The sequence below is a fragment of the Phaethon lepturus genome, unplaced genomic scaffold, assembly GCF_000687285.1.
Source record: "Phaethon lepturus isolate BGI_N335 unplaced genomic scaffold, ASM68728v1 scaffold13303, whole genome shotgun sequence".
Taxonomy (NCBI): domain Eukaryota; kingdom Metazoa; phylum Chordata; class Aves; order Phaethontiformes; family Phaethontidae; genus Phaethon; species Phaethon lepturus.
In genome coordinates, this window is record NW_010528465.1 from 17142 (window position 1) to 25671 (window position 8530).

The 8530-nt window shown below is 40.9% G+C and overlaps 1 pseudogene across 1 annotated transcript; it reads right to left on the reverse strand.

Annotated features, from left to right (window-relative positions):
• Positions 1–579: 579 nt before the first annotated feature.
• On the reverse strand, positions 580–3870 carry LOC104618164 (annotated as a pseudogene). The gene has a single exon (XR_738006.1). The product of XR_738006.1 is annotated as a protocadherin Fat 3 pseudogene (transcript).
• Between the last annotated feature and the right edge of the window lie 4660 nt (positions 3871–8530).

The following is an 8530-nucleotide window of genomic DNA, read 5'->3' on the forward strand; positions in this document are numbered from 1 at the left end:
GCTAGCACAGCTGGTTTACACTTAGCATCTTTCCCTGTATTTCTACCTTTACACAAGCACGCCAACACTGATGAACACCGCACTACAAGAAAGCGCATTATACAGAATGCTGTATCATCCCAGACTGCTAACTCCCATGAAAAATTACTCTCACCAACAATAAGAACAAGACCACAAATAGGTTTTAGGATGAAATAACTCTTGTTTCTTGCTCCTTATTTCCTTTCATTGGGTTTAACACTGCATTCAAGGTCATGAGGGTTGTGACTCTGTGGAGGTGACCGGAGTAATTTACAATGATCAACAGATAATACAGTGACTGGAAGCGAGTCATTCCGTAACTCTCACTGCTTTCTAAATGGAGTCATCACATAGCTGCTGAAAAGGAATGTGTATTATTTCCACCCACAGAGTGATGAATGTAACCAGGTAATTAAATCATGTCACTGCTGTGCCTGGAAAACCCTTATTTATAATTTTATCTTGCCTGTTAAGAATAACTGAACTTCTTGTTAAAAGTAGAAAATAATCATGCCTAAGCTTTGCTTTTGCGAAAACCCCTATGAAAGGAAAAGAAACTTAGAAACAAAACTCACCGGTTTCTTCATCTATGCTGAATCTCCCCAGGCCGCTGCCATCCCTGATGGAATACTGGATCTCTCCATCCCTTCCAGAGTCCTCGTCTCGAGCAATAACTTGCAAAACACTTGTGCCAATGCGGGAGTTTTCCTTTACAGATCCAATTACGGCAAAGTCAGGAAAATAGGGGGTATAGAGATTTTCGTTAACATCCACCACTTCAACTTCCACAAAGGAAACAGAAGAGAGAGAAACCGGGCGCCCCTTGTCCTTTGCGCGCACAGTTAGGTTGTAGAACTGCTGCTTCTCGTAATCGAGCTCTTTGTTCAAGCGGATGGCACCGCTCGCTTTGTCTATCTCAAACCGCCCGTTGTAATCATTCACCAGTGAGTAACGGACTTGACCTCCCAAGCCGAGATCTGGATCATGAGTTTCCAACCAAGCTATGACAGTGCCAACTGGCAGGTCCTCAAGGACCTTCACGTTGTAGCTGGACGGTATAAAGGCTGGAGAGCAATCATTGACATCATCTAAAAAAACCTTCAGAGGCACAACGGAAAACTGCTGATGGCCACCCTCTGCTTTGTCCCTAGCCTCAATCTTCAGTGTATAGTTTGCTTTTGATTCCCGGTCTAGTTGATCAGCCACGTATACCATTCCCGTGGAACTGTTGATGGCAAATTGCTGGGTGTCTGTCAGTACTGAGTAAGTCACTTCCCCGTTGGATCCTAGGTCTTTATCTCTGGCTTCTACTTGAATAATCTCTGTACCAAGACTTGTACTTTCTAAAATATTAACTGAGTAACTGTCCTGTAAAAAAACAGGCTTGTTATCATTTGCATCCTCCACCGTGACAGTCAACAATCTCCATGCAGATTTCTGTGGACTACCCAAATCATAAATTGTAATATTAAGGAGATAGAGCTCTTTTTTTTCACGGTCTAAGGGCATAAGAACATTAAGTATCCCAGTCTCCATGTCAATGTTGAAACAGCTATCTACATTACCATCAGAAATTGTATAAACTACTCTCCCATTAAAGCCTGAGTCTGCATCATAGGCTTTTATCCTCAGGATGGTGGCACCAACTGGCAGATCCTCTGAAACCTTTACATCAGTAGGGAAGGATTTGTCAAAATGGGGTGCCTGCCTGTTCACCGAATAAAAATCGAGAAAACCATCTTCTGAATTCAGTTTCACATTTGCTTTTGCCTTTTTGAGTAATTTTTCTGCTAGCTTCTGAGCAACTCTAGTTTCTCTACAGCTAAAGGTCTTGGAAGACACTTTCCCATGAACTACCGAAATATTAACAAACATAGCATCAGCAAAGTTCTCTCCATCCGTTGCCGTGATCTTAAGGCCAAAATTGCTGTTCTTTATGCCAGAATTAATTAGAGATTTTTTAAGTTGCAGGACACCAGAGTCAGGATTTAAATAAAAAATGCCAAGTTCATTTCCAGAGATTATTTTGTACTTCACAAGCTCTAACTCATCTATATCTATTGCAGAAACGGCAGTGATGTGACCACCAACAGGAAAATCAGATGAAATCACGCCCTGACACGCCACTTTTTCAAAGAGGGGTTTGTTATCATTGACATTGCCTATGTATATGGTGACATTGACCTCGCTTTCATGGCGGTAGGGAGAACCCCAGTCAGAAGCTCTCACAATGAACCTGTAGCTTTCTGGTGAGGACTCAAAATCCAGTTCTTCAGAAGTGCTGATGACACCTGTAAACTGGTTTATAGTAAATGGTAGTGAGTTCAGACTGGCAATGCTGTATGTTATGTATCCATTTTCTCCCCTATCTTTGTCAACTGCTGAAACTGCCAAAACGCTAGACCCCACGGGGATGCTTTCATTGACGAACGAGCTGTACGAAGGTTGCTGGAACTCTGGAGTGTGATCATTGGCATCTTCTAACCTGACAGTAACTTGTGCTTTTAAATCACCACCTTTGTTTGCATATACTTGTAATTCATAGAGGTCCTTCTCAATGATTTTCAAAGGACAGGCAGTAGTAATAAGGCCTGTGTTGGGATTGATCTTAAAATACTCAGCTTCCTCACTTGGTGATAATCTATATTCCACACCCTGTGGTTCAGGCATCAGCTTAACTACTGCAACCACCACACCAGGAGGCGAGAATTCACTGATTGAAACATCATATGCTTCCTTTTCAAACTTCAAGGGAATACTTTCTTTCTTGGGACTAGCAATGTGGACCAGTTTGACTGCAGAAAATTTCTGAGGAGATCCTTTGTCCTTGGCTTGGAGAGTCAAGTTATAACCATATGGGAAGCTGTCCCAGTCAATAGGCTTTCTTTCTTTGATTTTGTACTCATTCATCCATTTACCTTCTTTAGTCAGAAAGAACTGTTCTAGCGGATCTCCAGCCACAATAGAAACAGATTCTATTTCTCCATTAGCTCCTTCATCTAGGTCATCAATGTTAACAACTGCATAGGTAGGCTCCTTGTCCGATGGGAAGGGAATATGGGTTACTACGTTTATCGTTGGGGCATGTTCATTTATACGTTCAATGTGAACATAAAGCTTGGCAGTGCTGCTTACGCCATTGTTTCCATAAAGCTTCATCCCACGGTCCACAGCCAAAATCTCAAGATCGTATCTGTTTTTCTCATCATAGTTTAACCGGCCACTTAAGGAGATAACACCACTCGTAGGATGAACTGAGAAGAGATCAACTTTGTTTTTAAAGTAATAATAAAATTCACCATTGGACCCAATATCTGCATCTGTGGCAGTCACCTGTGCAATGCTAGTCCTTAAAGGAGTGCTTTCTGCTATCGTGACAGAGTATGTAGTTGGTGAAAACAAAGGTCTTAAGTCATTCATATCCAAAACCTGGATGTTCACTTTTGTCCACGCTTCCAAGTCCTCTCCTCTGACAGACCCTTTCACCATCAATAAATAGTTGTCCTGGATTTCTCTGTTCAATATAGCAGAATTCCCACCTTTAGTCCTTATTCTTAGGAAGCAAAAGTCAGCAATGACGACTTCCTCTGCTTTAAAAAAGCCCTCGTCATCGCCAGACACTATCCTGTACTTGATATCCCATGAAAGGTCAGCCAAGGTAATGCCCATCCTCGTTTGACTGTTGACATAGGTCCTGGCTGCAGAATTCTCATACACTGTAGCATTGTAAGTGGAATGTGTAAAGTGAAAGCCAAGCGGGGTGATCCCGTGAGCTACCTGGCAAATGGATGCCAGGAACTTGACAATCAGAAGGGCAAGGTATGACGGTGAGCCTGACCAGCGGCCCATATTCACCTCCATCACATCATTCTTTCACCCTGTGACACAGAAAGAAAACAGGAAATAGCTGATCAAGAGATAAAAACTGTACCGTGAAGTGTCATGTCAAAATTACTTACTAAATTACAAATGAAAAATAAAACACATGCAATAACTAGTCACAGCATATTTAACAAAACAGAAAGGGAGAACACTATACACACACACACACAAAAGCACCAGTTTTGGATTATATTTTTACATGTCTGTGACTGTGTAATACATATGTATGCGCACATACATGCACATAATACATACATATATATATATATGTATGTTTATACATCCCAAATACCAGCTATCAGGAAGAAAATTAATTCTATCCCAGCCAAAACCAGGACGAGTTTTTTAACACAAAAAACCCTGTGAGACCCTACTACACATATACAAACCTGCACACAGTCCAGAATAATAATCACATTGAAAAAAACTGGTCAGATACACACATTTGAATAAGTTTATATAAGAGGATGAACCACATACAGAAATTATTGGTTTTATTTACTAGTAGGTCCAGCTAAGCCCAAACTTGTTTGTTTTCAGAGCATATTGGAAAACTCATTTTTAGTCGCAATGTTTGGAAAGGAGACAGGATTTTAATTATGTATGTAGCTCTGTGACAGTCAAATGTTACCAGTATTTTTATGGTCAGTTAAGAAAGATCACACGGTTGATGAAATTTGAGCCACCAAGAACAAGTAGTACATAAAAATCACTACCCAGCCATTACTTTAATTACAGATACCTTCAGAAAAATCAAAATTAAGGAAGAATTCTAGCTAATTAAATACAATTGCATACACATATACATATGCATACACATACCCAGATCCTGAGAACAGACAAAACACAATGAAGAAAATAAAACTGCTCAATAAAGCTCCTAGGTGAAGACTCGGGGTAGGAAACAGCACAGTTGAGACAGCCTGTAGGATTTTACTCTGCCTTTGCTTATGTACCACAATGCATCTGTAATTATGGTCACCACTTTCCACCAAATACACTGGGTAACATACACGAAATGAGGACACAGCTGAACATTTTTTTCTCTATGTCCAACAAATGCTCCATGCGCTGTGTGCTGCTGCTATCCCAACCCAAGAAGGGTGAAGACCCACTCCAGTCCCCTGCCTGTCCTACCGCCCACAGGCCACCCCGGCCAGCAAGAGCGCAAATGCATCCCTGCTCAGATGGAGTGAATTCCAGCTTACACCACATTTCACTCTGGCAACCCCGAGCAGAATGTGGCTACAAATAAGACACGCGGCTCCATTGCCAGCAGATTGTCTCACAGAATCATTAAGGTTGGAAAAGACCTTGAAGATCATCAAGTCCAACCACCAACCCAACACCATCAAGCCCACTAAACCATGTCCTGAAGTGCCATGTCTCAATCCAGTCTGTCCCACTCCAGCCACCTCAAAACAGCAACAGCCTTTCCATTGATTTCAGAAGGCTCATTATAAATGTAAGTTTTCAAATGCAATTAATAAGCGGCCATTTGGAGAAGATTTGGAGGTCCTCCGTACAGTCCTGTTGTGGAATAGGCCCAGTGCCTCACTTCAGGGGTCTAAATTGGGAGGTTAAACAGAGACAGGGTGCACAGAGACACTGGCTGAAGGATGCTGGAGGGAGCTGCAGAAGCTGGGAGCTGGGTCCTGCTTACTGCTTCCCACTAAAAGGAGAGGAAAGGAGCCCGAGAAAACCAGGCAGGTGCTTACAGTGAGACAGTGTGAATAAGCTTCTTTGTTACAGAGTACATTTGCTGCTACTCATGAAAATCATAAAAATCAATTTTAAAAGGCAATTATTGAAAGACCCACTGCACACATACATTGTTCTCATTGTCATTTAAAAGCTGCTTGAAAACGTAGTTTTCTCCAAGCTAGAATACAGAGAGGAAAAGGATGGGAAAAGTTGTCGATAATGACAGGGGTTAATTTAAATTTCCACCATGATTTCAACATCCCCTAGGAGATTTATAAATTGCATGCAAGTTTTGGAATATGAATTCATGTTAGTTATCACCTCCAATATAACTGAATGACTACTGCACTTTTAAGTACTAACGACAACCAATTTCTTGCACTGATGTTATAATGTTCACACAAAACACTTAACTTCCTGATCCCGCAGTCTATATCCCATTGCTTAAGACATTAATCAATTTGATCAGTTCTCCCAAGTGTTTGTCAAGGCACTCATCTTTCAATACACTTATTTTCATATGCAGTTCTCCCCCCACTTTGTTTCCTTCTTATTTTCTTTACTATTATACCAACAAAAAAAACCAAAACTCTTTAAAAAGAAAATAAAAATGTAAGATTCTATCACCTCCTGGGCCTGCATTCCCAAATAACAGCAAATCCCCTCAGAACTACATGTGGAACTTCCTTTTCTGAATATGCCTATTCAGTTGTTGTGTACGTATCGCATGAGTCTTGCGATTAACATCTCACCCCATACAGTTTATACATCAAATATATACAATTCTCCAATATGCTTCATTTACATAAGGGACCACCGGGTCTCGCCGTGCTCTCCCCATGCTCAGGTTGATCCCCAGGAGACCCAGGATGCAACTTTTCTGCTTAACCTAGGAAAGATTTTTTTTTATTGTTGTTGCCATTTCACTCAGCTAAAAGATCAGAGCAGCGGCACCTTGTTTTTCAGCACAGCAAACATTCATCATTTTAATCCACCAGTGTGAAAATATCAAAGTCCCTTATTTTCATGGGGCTTTATGTGAATCACTTCGAGTACTGCCACTAAAAGCTTCTGCTTCAGCCTAGCGTGGGAGACGATGCTCTCAAGTAGAAAATATAACCAATATACGGTATGCTTCCAAGGAAAAGCCAGCCAAGGGGAGTGAGAAATTCTAATGAGAGAGACCCAACTCATAACAAAATAAAGGGCTCTGCCTCTTCTGTGATGTGGCATTATTAAAATGCTCAACAGACAAATGACTGTGTTGCTGCCTTTCACCAAGAGCACTTCAGCATCCTCCCTCTGTACTGCAATATCAGCCTCTGCCCGCTGCTAAGGGAAAGCGTAGTTTTGCTGGCTGATGACTGAGACCTATGTTATGTTTCGGATGAGCTCCCAGACTTTATTTCAGCACAGCTCAGCAGCTTCCCAGAAACAGGTGTCTTTGGACTAATGAAATTAAGCATATTATCCTATTTACGTCTCATTTGGTGGTCTAGTTTCTCCTGTCCACACCACAGTTCAGCCTGAGCTGGTTTCTCTGTCATTCATGGCCATCAACATCAGGTTTCCAAGTCCTCCCATAATCAGAAATCAGTTTTCCTGAGAAATTCATTGCTACAAGCAAAGATGATTTAAACCCTTACCTTCAGGTTATCCATACCCAAGGTTTGAGACTCTGCCATGGCAGACAGGCATCAAAGTAGATATTTACAGAGCCATGTGATTAGGAGAACCTAATGAAAAAGTTGTGGATATCCCAGGCAATATAAGATGACATCCTTGCGCTCCCATTCCATCTATCTATTTATTTTTAGAGAAAGCCAGGGCTAAGACTTAATCTCAAACACACTGCTGTAAATGCAGTCATGTCAATAAAGTTTTAGTGGCTCAGTGCAATCAGGATCAGTCGTGAAACACTACATTCCACCTAAAAACAACATATGTATGCGTGTGTGTGTCTGTGAATGCATGTTTTCATTACATATACATATGTATACACAAACACACAGTTTGTGTATTTTTTTGGTATAATTTCAGGGTTCGCACTGGAAAAATTGGACTTTCACATCAGGCAGCGCTTTCAGAGTTTGACTTCATTTCAGATGTGGTATGCAGAGTTGTAACAAGCTCCTCATTGAAGTTATTCATCTATCCATATATTTATATGGCCATCATCATTATTTTATTTGAAAATCCCAATGGATGAGCTATTAAACTGCCACTTGGGCTACCCAAGAATGTTTTCTTCATTCACTGAATTCCTTTCTTCTGGGATATTTGTTTTTAAGAGCTCATAATGCATACATACTCAATGCACAGGAAACGTAATGCGATAGGTTACAGAAACAAAGTACAAAGCAACCCACCGTAAATTAAGAGGAATTTCTTTAAAGGCACTTCTTGTCAAAAAAATGTTATGGTTTCAAGTGAAGAGAAAGGTTGTGATTACTTCTGCTTGATTTCGAAACGTTTGGGCAGGAGCCACTCACAAAAAAAAAAATAATTCCCCTAGTACTGCTCAACATGGTTAGCGTGAAGAAAAGAAACAGCTCTAACAAAAGCAGAGACTAAAAGAAAAAAAACCTCCTTCTACCTACCCAAGGAGGTGACAAGATAGCACAAAGTAGGAGTCCAGCATCTTTCCACTCTAGCTCACATTAAATCCTCTAGTCTTGAAGTGGGAAGGAAGGAATGGAGAAATAGAATGGTGTGTCTTGGTTTTTATTACTCTTGAAAATAAACTTGTACATCATAGAGAACTCTATAATTTCACATTCAGTTCTCCACTCAGTCACTTCCCTTCACTCCTTGAACAAAGATTAACTATGTGATCCAAACCTTGTAGAGTAGCTGCAGGGACCTATAGGTGGCTGGTGCTCCTCAGAGGAATTGTGAGAGGTATGAGCATCATTCTTTTTTC